Here is an 18,302-nt window from a genome sequence, read left to right as displayed (position 1 = left end):
TACTCAAATGGCAAGAAATAAGCACGATATTGAAATCTACTGGACATTGATTATAAAGGGATCTACTTTAGGACCCAAGAATTTATTATAAAGTCTATTTATTTATAATTTTTCATTTGGGAAGCAAGAAAAATAGTATCTTATTATATATAATACTAGGTAGAGATGGTCCGTATCCAACATTAAACAAATTTTTTGAGCTAAATGCATAAAATAATTTTCAGAGCTAAATGCATAAAATAAGTTCCTGGCTACTTTATTTACATTGAATGTGTATCATTTATGTAGTGATACATTTTTATCGCTTATCACCTGACAAAAAGTACATGTGAAAAAAGAGAGATATATAGAAGTTCAAAGTTGAATACTTAGTTAAACATATATAATTAGAGAAACCTCAAAAATAAAAGAGCACAAAGTAGCCTAATTCAAATGATGAAATCTCAAATATTTAGTAAATGTAGAAGGGTCTTTGTACACAAGTAACACAAGTCATTTGTACACAATAATACAGATTATAGATCACCTAGCATAGTGCAGCATATGTACAAAATCTTGAAGGAAAATTATTTTCAAGTCCTACTATCAATGAACACAACAAAATAATAACCTCTGTGTTGCAGCTTTATACATATGGTTTGATAGTGTGGTTTATAGTAAATCAACCAGTATGCTGAACAATATATACCAACCATCCAAACAGTATGCAGACAAAACAAGAGAAGGCACCCTTTACTATTACAAGTGATGAAATTTACACTCAATAGAGCAAATTCTGATGAAACATCATGATGACATGGAAAAACTATATGATAAATAATAAATAAAACTCTTTTGGTTAGTGTTATAGAGGAAAACAATTCATACTATCAAAATATACACAAGCCAAAAAGGATCAGTGAAGCTCAACATGACAAAGGATTCACACATGACATATATATTTAAATATATCCCTTGCTTATCCTAGTTATTAAGTCTAGGACATTCTCTGATCAAATCAACGGTTTAATAGGACGGACCGTTGATCAATCAACGACCGTCGATCTTTTTGTAGCCCCACGCTTGGTCAGATTTCCCTGAGTTTTTTCAAATGCCTGAACTTCCAATAAACAATCACCATCTACAGTCCGTCGATGAAATGACGGGCCGTCGATGGCCTTTGTGGGTCACCTCCGCACTAAATCTCAGTTGCCTTTTGCGTTTTGACTTTGGACACCTTTCCTACAAAACAAAAATAAAAACATATTAAAAATTCTACAAAAAGACTCTAGACATACACCAATCTTAAGGAAAAACATTGAAAGCACGGTGAAACCACGGTACATTAGTAATTAGATTGTGTCAAGAGCCTCTTAAGTTTACATTTGAATGAAGAGGATAATCTTTGCAATTTCATTTCAAATAGAGATAACATTAACAAGAGAGCACAAAAATGTCAGTCGCTACATTTTTTTTCCATAAATAGAACATGAATTAGTGGTGTTGGTATATATCTTATTATTCATAATTACTCCATAGGTAATTACTAAATTCTAGAAAATCTCCAATAAAACTTTGTTAGATTCTAGTTGTCTCATCACAATATCATAACATAGCAAACAAAGTTAAATCAAAGCGAACTAAGTTTGTGCTCTTGCTAGAATGAGCTCTTAGCAGCTTTATTCAAACAAACTTCTACTATAGTCATTAACATATATTATGCACAACCCAATTATTTTACAAAACAATCAGTTACCGCTTCCAGCACAAAACTCCTAATTATGATTCCTCTAACCTAAACATGTTATCTATATAAATTTTATGAATTGATGTGCAGAATACAAATACAAGGAAGATTTGGATTCTGCAAATATCACACCAGCTCATATTTCTCGTCCTCTGCATTGTTTCAAACTCGAGACCATCTACCCATAATAATTCAAAATTCAACAGTTTGATAGGTAAATTTCAAGCTCCATTGCAACTATCTGTCAAACAGAAATCGGAGATAAAATTAAGAAAAAATATCAGAAAATGGAGAAATCAACTCCCAAAAAAGAAATTACATGCAATAATGAGGATGAGTTTAGTTTTATATTATTTACTACTACTTTTCTATTAAGAAAGCATGACCATATGTATCACTTACAAGCTTTCACTTGTATTATATCTTATGAAAGGAAAAAATTTGTAGTTGCTGAAAATCCATTACAGATGGGTAATTAGAAATTTAAAGAGAAAGAGAAATTGTGAAGGACTAAAGATGGAGATGATGATTAGATGTGAGAAGGTTAACATATACAGAGGATGCTAACGTTGACAACTGGAGTTCTTTTACAAACCACACGTATAATTTTAGGATATCCAGCTTATGCCACCTGTGTGATACTGTTTACAATGACAAATTTACCCTTTAACTTTTTGAAAATTAAAAAGAAGCACACATGTTGAAATAAGGCTTTTCGCTTCTATGTTTCTTTGATTTTTTTTATCTTTCTGTTTTACTCAAATTGAAATTGCATTAAAAAATATTCCCCAATTTTATATTTAGTTGACCAAATTTGATATGGGTGTGTTAAATTTTCCTATTTTTTTTTTCATTTGGGTTTGTTGCTGATATTAATTTTTTCTTGTACTTTTCAATAGTTTCAATCATTGTGCCTTCAATAGGATCTGCAATTAGTCATATCAAAATTTGAGTTTTGGATACGTCTGCTGATGCTTTCTTACTTTTTCGATTATTGTTGTACATTAGATTACTCTATGATTTTGGTAAAACTGTGACTGCACTCTTTTTACAAGGTGAACGAACTTGTTGTTCTTATGTTTCAAGTTTTCTAAAGCTTAACTCTCTCCGCCCTAAATATTTTTGCTATCGTGGAGTAGTCGATTGATAAATGTAGTAATATAATTTTATGTTTTCGAAGTCGAAACTGAACTTCTCAGCTGGTTCGAGCATACGGGTCTTCTTTTTTCCCTACTGGTACAATGGTAACTGTGTGAAGTATAGGAAGTTGTATAAATGTATAATGTTCTTTAATTTCAAATTAATGAAATATCAGTCATTTGTAAAAATTTTAAATTATCAAGAAAAGTTCTACTACCTTTAACTAAACATATATATTATCTCTAGAATCACTTGTACATATTATCTATATAGTTAAACGAAGTCATTCTTACCCTTGTCGTCACTAATTTCATTTTTTGTTACCCTTAATTGACGAAATTCCCAAATTAACTCAAATTAACCCAATTTCATAACGACTCATTTCCAATTTTAAACCCAATGCACCAGCCTGTATATCCCATTCAAGGCACACATGTGTTTTCTTTTAAAAATAGAATCAGTATTGCTAGAAAAGGAGAAAAAATGTGGTAGCCTCTTACTTACCAATGAATATTCTGTATAGTTATTCGATTTTCTAATAAAAATATAGAAGTTACACAGAAGTAATTGAATTCGTCCAAACTCTTTCACCACATAACACTGTAGTTCTCTTTGATCGGAAGTAAAAGAGAACTCTTGAAAGGAGACTTCATAGATATAATCTGCTAACATCTTCCCAATTGCTCCCAATTTTCACTTTCTTCAAGTGTAGCTCCCAAATAAGAAGCAATGTAAATGTTAGAGAGCAATATATATAACAACATATATCAATCTTGTGTAGCAACAAATACAAGTAAAATAAAGCTTAGATTATAAGTTGATATAACAGCCCTAATCAATCAATAGTTGTTAGGGATTTACTATGTTTGGTAATTTTTAAAACTATCACCATAAATACTTAGACACTTGGATTTATGAGGTTTGCTATATGCTTCAAACTAAGTTATCTCCCATCTCTTGCTGCTGTGAATCAAACATCTACAAACTATACAGGTCCGGTATATGGTTCAAACTTTAAACTAATTTATGGTTGTTTGAAATAACTATTTGCTTTGATATGGAGTAACCACCCCTTCCCAAAAAAAAAAGAGTATGGTATTGTGTTATTTTGCACTTTGTAACTTTCTTTGACGAGGGAAGTTTGATTGAGATGGTTTTGAAATGTGAAGAGATGTGCAAACGTTTACTAAGGAGGTGCAAAAAGTTGGTCATACTAGGTATGGGGAGAGGTAGGTCAAAGAAGTGTTGGAGATAGGTGATTAGATATGACATGACACACCTTCAAGTTGTCGAGGACATGACCTTAGATAAGAGAGTCTGGAGGATAGGTACTAGGGTGGAAGGTAGTGGAGTGTTCTCTTGCTTTTCACGAGTTTATGTTTGTCGTTGTATTAGCTGTATTATTGTACTTCTTGCTTTTGACATCTATCTTCATATGTTTTTACTAGAGTTTTAATTATCACATTATTTTGTTATTCTTGTAGGCTTTCCACCACTTCCCTGGTTAATTATTATGTTTTATTATATTGTTTTATTAATTCTTGTACTAGAATTTGTTGCACTTGAGCCGAGACTCTTTTGAAAACATCTCTACCTCCACGAGGTAGTGGTAAGGTTTGCATATACTCTACCCTTCCAAGACCCTTCTTGTGGAATTTCACTATGTATATTGTTGTTGTAACTTTATTTTTTTCATAATTGCATTCATTCAACATCCTATACAACAACAACATTCACAGTGGTTTTCCACTAAGTGGGGCCTGAGAGGGTATAGTGTACGCAGAACTTACCACTACCTCAAGGAGTTAGAAAGATTATTTTCAAAGAATTCTTGACTGTAACACATCAAATCAAAGTAAAAGAAAAAAACAATGAAGAAAACATAACAATTAAAAAGAAAGTAGTATGAAGTTTACAAGAAAAAAATTATAAGAACAATAAAACAATGCGATAACTAAATACAATAAACAACATATGACAAGAATCACAAGGGTAACAAGTACTACGACATACCCTAACAGGCATAAACCTTTGCAATGAAAGATAACACTTCAACCTACTAACCTTCTATCCAAATACTCAACCCTCACTCCTTATCTAGAGTCATGTACTTGACAAAATAAAGTTGTATTATGTTAGATCTAATCACTTCCTTAATACTTTTTTGGTTTACCTCTACCCTTCACGTACCCTTGCTATCAACGTATTGCACTTTCTTACCGTATGTCTACGCACTTCCTCTACACATGCCTAAACCATCTTAGCGTTGCTTCACTCATATTGAAGTTCACATCAAGGAAAAAAATAAGGGGACATAAAATAGCAAATCAAGAGAGATTGGAAATTGCCTCCAGTCAAACTAACACAAGATATAAATTCCACTTTCATATCATAAACAATACTAGTAGATATAAACATCAACTTTATGGTTCATCCTCAGTATATGCAGATAAAGATGAAAGCAAAGGCATAAACTGAAACACTAGTAGTTTATAAAAATCAAGATTTGAACCTTCTTCGAGGAGATGCGAAGATCAATCTTTAAATGAATCAATCTACACCATTCAATTAAAGATCTGAAAATGGATTGATCCATGATCAGTAACCATACAGATCTGGAAATCTCTGATGAGTTTCATGGATGAACATCATCTGGGGTTAAAGGATTTGGGAGGAAGGCAGGAGTAGGAATAAATAGAGAGTTTATAAGGGCTTTTTGTGGAGATTGCTTGATACTTGGTTGGTTGATTTACAAATGTTTGTCTCTCTATTTATACAACTAATTAGGGCTAATGTATAAATTATAATTGTTATGTGAGTCTTTATGTATTTACTAATAAGTCCATATTCTAGAATACTCTACATAACTAGAATATTCTAAGGACTTTCATCTAAAACTATGAAATTTTAATGTCTTGCAAAGATCTCTTCATACATTTCTAGAATATTCTATTAACGGTATCTTCAACCTTAAACTTTGTTTTATTTTTCAAATCTAGATTTTTATATTTTTTCAGTTCAACTCAATTTTCCATTTTATTATTATTTTTTCTATTTCATTCTTATTTTCTTATTTAAGACAATCAACTTCAACTTAATTTTCTATTCTTATTCTATTCTCTCTAAACCCTATCTTACAAACACTCTAACCATAGACCAATCCCCTATTTCAAGTGTCTTCATAAAACTCCATCCGGTTTCATAATAATCATGAAACTTCATGTATCTTTGTAATTTTATTCATAATACCATTCTTTTTCTTCTATTTCTCCTTCTATTGTATTGAAGTAAACTGTTATTAAAGTTTTCCTTTAAGGAATACAAAAGTATATCACAAAATAATGACACTGTTACTATCAAAACTTACGCCAATTTAATTACTTGAAAATGAAATAATCCAAATTTTAATGAACTTTTTTTTTTCCTTTTATGATAGTGTTCTTTGTATTGTTAAGACCAAATGGGGTATAGTTATGATAGTTTACGGGTAATTAAAATATTATTATATCTAGTAGATGCCAGAGATGATCCAATGGTTATGTGAGACAAAAGGCCACAACACATACCAACACTTTGTCACTCTAAAGTCCAAAAACTAAAGAAGATTTTTCTTATTTCTCCACAAAACCTATCAACTATTGTCATGATTTAGTCATGTCATCATACCAGTTAGCCGGTTTGTGGCATAAATTTGTTCATAGTAAGCTTTAACGGAACATTCTAGAAATATATGGAGAAATGTTTGGAAGATCCAAGAATTTCATGGATTTACAAGAAAAATTCTTAATTAAAATATTTTAGTTCTGTTGAGTATTCTAGAATGGAGATTTATTTGTAAATATGTAGGGACTCGTATAACAATTGTTATTTATGTATTGACCATATGAAAGACTTACATTGATAGAAGAATAGTCCTTAGTGAAGTATATTCTAGAAATATATGGAGAAATCCTTGAAAGATCTTAGAATTCCATCTATTTACATGTAAAGGCCTTAAAGTATTTTAGTTGTGTAGAGTATTCTAGAATTGAGACTTATTGGTAAATATGTAGGGACTCATATAACAATTCTTATTTATATATTGTCCATATAGAATACTTACATTGAAAGAAAAACAATTCTTAGTGGAATATTCTAGAAATACATAGAGAAAATCTTTGAAAGATCTTAAAATGCTATCTATTTGCATGAAAAGGCCTTAGAATAGTCTAATTGCGTAGAATATTCTAGAATTGAGACTTATTTTGTAAATATGTAGGGACTCATATAACAATTGTTATTTATATATTGTCCATATGGAAGAGTTACATGAAAGAAAAAACAGTTTTTAATGAAATATTCTAGAAATATATGGAATTTTTTTTTGAAAGATCTTAGAAATTCCTTCTATTTGCATGAAAATGCCTTAAAATATTCTAGTTGCATAGAATACTCTAGAAATATATGGAGAAATCTTTGAAGGATATTAGAATTTCATGGATTTACATGAAAAAAACATTAGAATTTCCTAGTTGTATGGAGTATTATAGAATGTAGACTTATTTGTAATTATATAGGGACTCACACAACAATTATTATTTATATATTAACTCTAAATTAGTAGTATAAACTGAGAGCAACCATTTGTAAATTGACAAGCAAGAATAGCAATCTGTTTGAGTAATATGTCTCTTGAGCTATTGAGAGGTACTGATGAGGTTTGAGGCGTCCGAGAAAAAATATGGTTGCTTTTAGTGGCATTCCTTATCTCCTTGATGCAGGTTCGAGTCTTGATTTTTATAAACTATTAGTACTATAGCATATGTAGACAAAAAATTCTTTTAAGACATTTCAATTTCGAACTTTTAGTTCCTTTAAATTTTAAATTTCTCACTCACATCAATTTTGTGTTTCAAATAATGGAATAGAAAAAATAGAACTTTGTCATGTTCTTATTTCCTTATTTCAGCAACTACCTCTCTCCACTGCTTAACTGAAAAGATCTCATGCATTATAAATTAATAGCTAGTGCAAAAGAAAAATTACATAAAATAGAGATGGATCTAAGATTCAATAGAAGTAGTGAAATCTAATACCATTATACATATGATGGTTAGAATGGATTGAAAAAAATAGTTGTTGTTTCGAAGATAGATCTAGTCTCATTTGCTAAGTAAAATAGAATAGTTTGTTGGGAATAAATGCGTAACAGAAATAATATTTGCGGTAATAAAGGCAACAAATGCGGAACACAACAATACGGTTAATCAACGAGAATAAAAGAGAAATAATGACACCAAGATTTTACGTGGAAACCCTCCTAAATAAGGGAAAAACCACGATCCGAGAGGAGCAACAAATATCACTATAGTAAGGATTTCATACTTGTATGTCTGAGTAAAACTCCAAAGACCACTACACATTCAAAAGAAATAACACTCTTTTGATTTTTCCCCCTCACTACAATACCGCTCACACTCTCTATACAGATTATTTTCTTCTGTGATGCCTCACTCTTCTTTTCTCTCCTTTGTAATTCCTTTTTTTGGTGTATTTTGAAATGAGCAAGAGCTCTCTATTTATAGGAAAATCTACTCCTAATGATGTCACCAATGACATCACAAGAAACACAAGATTTTAACATTTTCACCTATGTAGAAATCTTGCTAAGATTTTAGTTGAAAAAAGAAATGGTGAGCTTTGAATTTTGTTGCAACATTTGTTGACTTTAACAATAATCAACAAACAAAATTCAACCATTTTTCCTATGTTTATCTACAATGGGTATGGACTCTACATAGTTTAGTATCTTTTCTTTTTTGATATAAACAACTTTTCATAGAAGATGTAGATCAAAGTTGCAAGTTCCCTATGATCTGCATTTTCTATTCTAAGCCGATTATACCAAAAAATAAAGATTCTAAAAAATTTCGTATTACTTTTGTGAATAAAATTAATATTAAATCTATTTTCAAAATATCTTTCATTTTTTTCTTGCAGACTGACCACCATATCCATGATAATATTAATTAGCTTTCACCACTACTTTTGAGTTTTAGATTCTCCACCTATCTCTTCTGTGTAATTTACTTTCTTGCAAATTATTAGTTTATAACGTTTGAAATCTTTTGTGTTGGACAGTGTTGAGACGGTGACTGTTTGTTTTAAGGAGATAGGAATAACTATTGACTAATCATGCAAGATTGATTTATGTAATTATATATTGTTCTCTAACATTTACATTTTTTCTTATTTGGGAGCTTTGGATCGGAGCATACACTTGAAGAAAGTGAAATTGAAAGCAATTGGGAAGATGTTAGCAGATTATATATGTGAAACCTCTTTTTAAGAATTCTCTTTTACTTTCGATCAAACTTCCTATTTAGGGGTGGAGCTACTTATATTGAAGAATCATATAATTTTTGTGTAAATACTTATAAAAATAAGTGGATTGTTTATTGGTAAATAAATACATGTTTGATTCTCTTTTTAAATGAAAACCATATACTTGCATACATTTTTCCTTTATTGCCTTTTTGCTATACAAAGATTTTATTTTCATATAAATGAGAATTTCTAAGTTTCAATAGTAATGAATGCTAGAAAAGTAATGAACTGAATCTACATTAGCAAAGTAATAAAATGAACGGAAACTTAAAGCCGCGCGGCTTAAAAACACACACAAAAAAAAGTGTTATCATACTTAAATTTTTTGTGAGTGATTTAAAAGCTTAATTCGCATTGCAATCGTTCCATGTTCATTCCTATACAATAACAATAACAATAATAATAACAGTAGTAGTAACATATTCTGTATAATATTTAAAAAATTGGCATATTATGACAAACTTTAGATTTAATTGATATTTAAGTAGCTCATTTTAATTTTTTAGCAATAAATTATTTATTTAGTTGACATTGAATCACCGCATTCTTTTTCTTGAAAACGATTTTTTTCTTAATTCTCTCTCTATTTTCTACTCCCTCCGTCCCATTTTATATGAGATAGTTTGACTCGGCGCGGATTTTATGTGAGGTTATTTGACTTGATATAGATTTTAGAAAGAAAGGAAGACACTTAAAATTTGTGGTTCAAAATGAATGATAGAAATTTTTGTGGTTGTAAATCATTTCATTAAGGATAAAATAGATATTTTATACTTATATTATTACCTACTATAGAAATATATTATTTTTTCGAAACTGACTTAAAAGAAAAATAACAATAAAAAAATGACGAACATTCAAAAATAAAAAATGACAAACATTCTTAAAAGAACAAGTAACTACAACAACAATCGGGATACAAGAAACAATAAATGGTACCTACCACTATTGGTGTGTGGAAGGTTAAGTTATACAACAATCAACTATTTATTAACATTTAACCTTAATTTGTAACCTCCTTAATTACTTATGTAAGATCACATTCTCAGCAAGCTTCAACTGAGCAATATACTAGGCATTAAGCTTAGTACATTGTGTAAATATATACAGAAAACATCCTATCTAACAAATAGTGTGGATGGTTAAGATTGATACTTGATAGCAAATTTCACAATCCTAGAAACTTATTTTCTAGACGTGACAACCTTCAACTTTTGAGTCGCGTTCACTTCCTTGCTATTATAACAAAGGTGTATGTTGGTACACGAAATCTCCAATGAACGATAAGGCCACTGGTAAATTGATGTTTGAGAGATCGAATTGAGTTAAAATTTTCAATCAAATAAAAATAGGTAGAAATCGACGGGATTAACTACTTTACCTTAAAACAACAAAACAGCAGTATCAAAGGTTCCAATCCCCACCCCCCCCCCCTCCAAAAAAAAAAATAAAAAATCAGAAGTTGAAAAACAATTTTCGTAAGTAAGCAAGAACAGACATACATCACACAATCATGAAATTGCAACTATCACCTACCTTGAAACAAGCTTGAAACCCTAAAAACTTGGATCTTTTCCTTTCAGAATTCATTCAGCTTGTTCTTGATCTACAAACAATCACAATAACACGGGAATCAACAAACAATCACTATTTACTATGATTACTAACAATTCTATGATCAACCCCAGATCAAACCCATGATCCCAATTATCTAAATTAGGGTTACTTTCATCATAAAATCTATAAAGGAACCCTTCCCCATCAATATTTATTCTATTACATTCTACGGATCGAAAAGTGAATTCGGGGAGTTAAAAGCTTACCTTTAGCTTCATGAATGGTGGAAAACGATTTGGAATAGCCCAAGGTCGTTCTTTAGCTCTAAAAGTAAAAAAATGTCAAATAAGGTCGTTTAGGGGTTTTATTTACGACTTTAATCGCGACTGTCCTGCTAGAGTGATACTCATCCCGCTGTAGCGGCACCCATCCTGTTGCAGCTTTTGAACCAGTGAACTCTCGCTTGAAAAATCTCAAAAATCTATACATCCAATCCCCATTGCGTCCGCTACAATGACACTCGTCCCGCTTTAGAAGCACAAATCCCGCTACAACGGCCAAAAGTAAGACAAAACCTTTTTTAGAGAAATTGAATTCCTCCATTTTACAACACTCTTAATCCATTACGCTTAGAAAATAGCCTTAACGCTAAAGAACGATTTCCGGGGATCTACTTATTCAAATTCAATTCGGTAAAATCGTACGAGTTCCTTAACGAGTTACCTAACCGATTATGCAATCAAATTCATATTTACTCAACCCGATTGTTACCGAATTTCCCTACACCGATGACTCTAATTTTTCTCCAAATCTTGACAAGGTTGGAAAAATACCAACACTACGAAAAAAAAGTTTCCTATCCCAATTTTCCCTCATTAACATTTCTATAACGAGGAAACTAGGTTGTTACATATCACTAGAATTACTAGTACATTTTATCTCAATAAACTTTATTTTCTATTTGAATTGAGTATTTTTATTTTTTGAATTGATGGTATAACTGTTGGAGTTGATCGGTAACTTTTTATTTAATTGAGAGATTAAAAAAATGTTTTTTTTTAATATAAAGAGGAAATTAGATGAAAGTGACATTAATATAGATTAGATGAGAACGGGTAATTAAAAATAATATTTGTGAAACAAAGTTAGTACATAAAAAAATAGATTTTAAAGTTTCATTCTTTTGGCTTAAAATATTATTAAAGAATTACTTTAGCATCCCTTAGTTAATAATTCATGTATATTCGTTAGATATACGTAAAAAAAGAAATAAAATGACCTTAACAATAATGACATTTTAATTACAGAAGCAAACAGATTTAATATGATATTATAAATAAAATATTAGACTAATATGTTGAGATTAAAATAGAATCATGTAATACCTAGATAGATTGAACTCAGTACGGTGGAATATGTTTCAATCTTCATGTAAAATGTTTTGTTAAAAAATAATATGTGAAATAATAAGTAAGTTTGATCTATTTTCTTGTGTTCGATATGTGGAAAAAAAAATCTAAGAATTATATTTTCTAAATAATATCAATTATCAAGCATAATTAATTGATAATTTAGAGCTACGTTTATTCTTCCTAATTTTTTGTATTTTCATCTTGCGTTTTCTAGAAAATGTCTGCTAGACATATATGCTTTGATTGACCACGTAATATTGTGCATAATGATTAACCTTAGATATATTATGATATAATATGTACCTTAGTATAAACAAAGGGCATGCATCTGATCAAAACGAAATCATAGTCTCCTTCTTGTTGTAATGGAAATATTTCACAGTTATTATCAAAAAGAAAAAAAATCAGACGTAGATAAAAATAAAGGAGAAAATATTGCTCAATGGGTTCGCATTGTAAAGTATTAGGTATAGTTACAAGGGTCTTATCACTGAGTCATCTATTTTTATTTGTTATTGAGGGGATTCAAAATATATGCATCTACAGAAATATAGAAAATTTACCTTATATATATCGTGTAGTTTTTTGTCGAGAGTGTTCGGGTGAACACCTTGGACCCAATGTGGGTCCACCCCTGATTGTCATCTGTTTTTACTAGTGTTTTAGTTATGACATTATCTCGTTGTTCTTGTGGACTTTCCACCACTTCTCTTGTTAGTTGTTATGTTCTAATTATACTGTTTTAGTAATTTTTTGTACTAGAATTCGTTGAACTTGAGTCAAGACTTTTTTGAAAATAACCTCTCTATCTACACGAGGTAGTGATAAGGTCTACATACACTCTACTCTTTCAAGATCCTTCTTATGGAATTTCACTATGTATGTTATTGTAATTTCTTTTTTTCATAATTGCATTCATACAATATCCTATACATCAATAACTATACCCAATGAAATTCCACTAAGCGGAGCCTGAGAGAGTATAAGAGTATCAAATCTTACTACTACCTCATGGAGGTAGAAAGACTGTTTTCAAAAAAAATTCGACTATAGCGCATCAAATCAAAGTAATAGAAAAAAAAACAATAAAGAAAGCATAACAGTGAATAAGAAAGTAGAGTAAAGTTTACAAGAACAATAAGATAATGCGATAACTAAAACATAATAAACAAGTACTACGACAAACCCTACAAGCCTAAACCTTTGCAAGGCAAAATAACAATTCACCCCTACTAACCTTCTACCCAAACACACGACCCCCACTCCTTATCTAGAGTCATGTACTTGACAACATAAAAATGCATTATGTCCTGTCTAATCATCTTCTTCATACTTTTTCAACCTACCTTTACTCCTTCAATTAAGCTAACACAAGATATTCAGTAATTCCACTTTCATTTCATAAACAACAGCAGTAGTAGATATAAACATCAACTATATGGTTCATCCCAAATATATGCAGATAAAATCCAGTCAATCTAATGCATAGCAAACAAAGATGAACACATAGGCATAAATTGGAACATTAATAGTTTATAAAAATCAAGAGTTGAACCTGCTTCAAGGAGATGCAAACGCCAATCTTTGATCGAATCAATCTACACCATTCAATTGAAGATTTGAATAGATAGAGGGATTATAGGATTTAGTGTAAGCTAAAGTAAGCCAAAGAGTTTATGAGGCTTTTGTGAAGATGACTTTGATTCTTGTCTGATTAATTTACAAATGATTGTCTCTCTATTTGTACAACTAACTTAGGGCTAATTTATAAATAGTAATTGTTATGTGAGTCCTTATATATTTACATATAAATTCCCATTCTAAAATACTCTACGTAACTAAAATGTTCTAATGACTTTCCATGTAAATTTATGGTATTAAAAAATTTCTCCATATATTTCTAGAATATTCTACTTAGAGCCTCTCCAATCTTAAAGTCTATTTTACCCTCCAAATATATAGTTTTCTATTTTTTAAACAACCAACTCCAATCTAATTCTCTATTTTACTCTTTAAAAAGAAAAATATTTTTCTCTCCTCAATATTATTATTATTATCTTTATTTCGTTCTTATTTTCTTATTTCATAATATAAATTCTTCTTTCTTTTCCCCAAATAATTATTTTATATAATTTTCATGTGATCTAATTTTTTTTATCTAATATAAATTATATTTTATTCTAAATTTTTAAATAACATAACCACAATAGACAACAATTCTTTGCATCATACCCTAATTCTATTCGTCTATCAACAATTACAATCGCAATCGCAACAATTCTCTGGAACATATCCTATTTTTCTTTTTTATATAGTGCTAAATCTAAAAACGATCTATCAGATTACTAAATAATTCTTGTGATTAATTAAATATTATTGTATGGATATATTGTATTTTATCTTGTTTTAGATTATTATGTTATGTGTTGTATTGTATTGTTATGTTGCATTTAAATTATCATGATGTATTGTATTTTTAAATTAAAATTTTCACCTTATTATTTTAATTTTGTATATTCTTTATAGTGAAAATTAATACTAAAATCAAATTATATTGTTGACGAACATAAGAAAAATAATATAATACTATTATTTCGAAAGAAAGTAGTATATGTTAAATAATATATATTTTTAAAAATATTATACTCATTTACATTTAAAAAGAATTAAATATTAGATATTTAATTAATGAAATTATATGTAAAATAATATATTAATTGATAATAATAGAAATAATAATAAAATATTTAAAAAGGTGAAATAGAAAGTGTGAATAATAGTTCTTCAAATCGGGAGAACCACTATTCAGCTCTCTAAATATGAAGAATAGACTGTGATATGGACGGAAATTGGAGTACCTATGCTCTATTTTACTCTTCAAATATAAATAATACAACGTAAAATTGAAGTAGATTGGAGATGGTTTAAGAACTATTCTTCTTTCAATATAAGTCTTTCGCATGAATAACTCTATGCCACATGACGCCTAAAAGACATGGTGACGTGACATGTCATGACAGTAGGATTGATAGGTTTTGATGGCTTTACAGTGGGAGTAGTTTTTGGGCTTTATAGTGGGAGTTGAGAACCAAAATAAGCCACAAAAATATAAAAGTAACTAAAATAAGTCACTATTTTAATAAGTAACTAAAATAAGCTTAGAGGAAGAAAAAGTTCCACTATATCCAATTTTCTAAACGTTTTCCTTTACGATCATAACGTTTATTTTTTAATATATAACGGAATTTTTTCTTCCACTTTATAAATTGAAACTTTTTCATTTTCACCTCCACCTTCTCTCCTTTTTCTTTTCATGGCTTCCAAAAAAAATTCACTTTGAAGATGGTTCCAATCCGACAGTTCGAAGTGGCCCACAGTAAACAAATCGAAATTTTAGAGTAGCACAACCCAACAACATGCAACTCATATTCGTTGCTTTAGGTGCAACCTTGTACTTGTAGGGAAATTTTATCTTTTTAACAATGTGGTTTTGGTTTGATTTACTTTCAACCTTAGACTTAATTTAGTTTTGGTTAGGAAGACATCTAAATTCATAGATAAAAAACTTTAGGTTTACACGTCCTATAAAAGTTTCAATAGTAACACTACTTCAAAATCATATGAAAATAAAATAAAGTAAATTAAGAAGCAGAATATCGTAAAATATAAGACAAAATAAAAGTATCTATGTCATAAAGTACACAAAAATTTATTTTTTTGTCTAGCTTTAAGTTGAAAAATTTTCTGATTTTTTTTTCTCGAAAAAATATGAACAAATCTTCCATAATTTTCCCACACGGTGGATGTTATTGTTTAACTATTTCTGCACCAATATGTGTCTTGACTATCAACATACAATTGACTACTATTCCAGGATTGAAGTGTTTAAAAAATTCCATGAACCTCGACAACTCGACAAAAGAACACTCCCAAGTACCATAGACTTTTTCAAAAGCCTGCTTGCGATCAAGATAGGCTTTTCTTTTACTTACTGAAATGTCATATGCTTTAAGAACAACTGTTTGACAGTCTTTGATGGGAAACCTAAAATTAATAATAATATTAATTATCAAATAAAAAATGAATATTTCCTTATTAAATAAAAATCATCTAGGGATAAAATAGTACCTTGGCGTTCTTTCTATATCAACACGGAGGATGTTAGCAATCATCTCAACATCCAAGTTAAAATGCCCTTCGTGGCACGTACCCATATCACATGTATGTTCTTTAATGTATCTTTCAACTTTCCACATGTTAGTATGTTTATCAATAAAAGAAGTCAACCTAAATCGATATCCTTGTTGTACACGCCTGCAAACAAGTCGCCATGATTTTTTTGTTGATTTAATAACAAAGCACACCTTGCTATCTTCAAATGTAGAAGTTTAACTGCTCTTTGCAACTGCTTTTTTGAATTGAATAACATGTCTTTTTCAATATAAATAGCATCATTCATGAAATCTTTTGGTTCATGCCACGTACGTTGTGATGTATATTCATCATGTGTATTACCAAAGATATCTGGACCATCCGAGAGATGATCAAGATAGGAATTTCATGATTACGAAACTGACTCATGGACATTGGTCTTGGCGATTGATTGGGAGTCAAAAAATCGTCATCACTAGATGATGCCTCAAATGAAATATTATCTCCTGATTCCTCAGCATTAGGCAAATCATCACTATCACTAGCTGAAGGTGAGCCGTAATTAGGAAGGTCAGGATCATCAATATTCATAGGATCAATGGGCTCATCTGGTGTAGTATTTTTCCTATATATGTAAAAAATATATAAATATTTGGCTCATGCAATTAACTTACTCAAATAAAAAAATAAGTGTTAGACATAACGATAATCATCTGCATCAAAAGTAGGCGAGACATGAAAATTTGAGGATGTCCCAACATTTTCCATCATTTCAAAGTGTGAGGACTGACCAAAAATAATTATTGTCCATAACTTGGAGCAATATCTCTATCTTGCTGAGGTAAACCGCTACAAAATATATAATAATAAGAATAATAAAAAATATAAATTAATAAATAATTGACAAAATCAACAAACAATAATTGAAATATAATAATTGAGCATTACCGGTCACTATCATTGATAGTTTTGTTTAATCAAAATCATATCGGTCGGTAAGAGTATTTTGATAATGAGTCATTTTAGGAAAATCAGTAGATTGAGTTATCGAAAATTCATCAATGCTATTACGATTTTCTAATTAAGTATGAACATCGATTGATAAAGGAGAATGTTGTGGACTAATCTTAGGGTCCTTCCTAACACAGATTTCAAGTATTGTTAACTTGCTTTGATCTATATAGTCATTTAGAACCCTCAAAAAGCCGGTCAACGATTTGTCATTATAGATAATTCACTCTCCAAAATTTACTTGTCCTTGTGATAAAAATGAAGTAGGGTATTTTACGGCTATAATCAAATTATAATCGTATTATTTTATACTCATTCTTCTATAAATTTATGAAATAAATTTATGATATCGGACATTTATTGGATATTTAGCATTGTGTTTGGGAGGAAAATTATAATAAACGGTATTTTCATCATGTATAATTCCGTCATCCCAATAAATTAAAACTTTAACTTTAGGTGTAGAAGACATTTTTTTAGATTGAAATGAACAAATATAGAAGACTTTATGTTGTAGGTACTATCAACTATGTGTAAACGTCCTTAAATAGATTTTTCAGAATAAAAAAATACAAATACATAATGAAATATTTTTTTCCGTTTTAATGACATATCAAATCAATATAATTTATATGACAACATTGAAAAAACTTCTTCAAGACGGGAAAAATATTCTTCTTATAAAGTGTAATAAAAAGTTTCACTTTATAAAGTAGAATAAAAACTTTTACTTTATAAAATGGAATAAAAAGTTTCACTTTATAAAGTGAAAGAAAAAACTCCACTTTATAAAGTGTAAAAAGAAGTTTCGTTACATATTAAAAATAAATGTTATAAAACTAACGAAAAACGTTTAGATTATTGGATATAGTGAAACTTTTTCTTCCACTAAGCTTATTTTAGTTACTTAATAAAATAGTGACTTATTTTGCTTACTT

At 29.7% G+C, this 18,302-nt stretch overlaps 1 long non-coding RNA gene across 3 annotated transcripts; it reads right to left on the bottom strand.

Moving 5' to 3' along the window:
• Positions 1–614: 614 nt before the first annotated feature.
• LOC101259669 (uncharacterized) lies at positions 615–13,908 on the bottom strand. Of its 3 annotated transcripts, none has more exons than XR_011211467.1 (4): positions 13,757–13,908; positions 2,129–11,337; positions 1,859–1,967; positions 615–1,216 (listed from the first exon to the last, which is right to left on the bottom strand). It is a non-coding gene; the product is annotated as an uncharacterized lncRNA (long non-coding RNA). The 3 variants fall into 3 exon arrangements; XR_011211465.1 differs by having other exon boundaries at positions 616–1,221; XR_011211466.1 differs by having other exon boundaries at positions 620–1,221; positions 3,371–11,337; positions 13,757–13,906.
• Positions 13,909–18,302: the final 4,394 nt, after the last annotated feature.

The sequence above is a fragment of the Solanum lycopersicum genome, chromosome 9, assembly GCF_036512215.1.
Source record: "Solanum lycopersicum chromosome 9, SLM_r2.1".
In the NCBI taxonomy this organism is placed as follows: Eukaryota; Viridiplantae; Streptophyta; class Magnoliopsida; order Solanales; family Solanaceae; genus Solanum; species Solanum lycopersicum.
The sequence above is the reverse complement of the archived record's forward strand: the minus strand, read 5'-3'. Positions and strand labels throughout refer to the sequence as shown.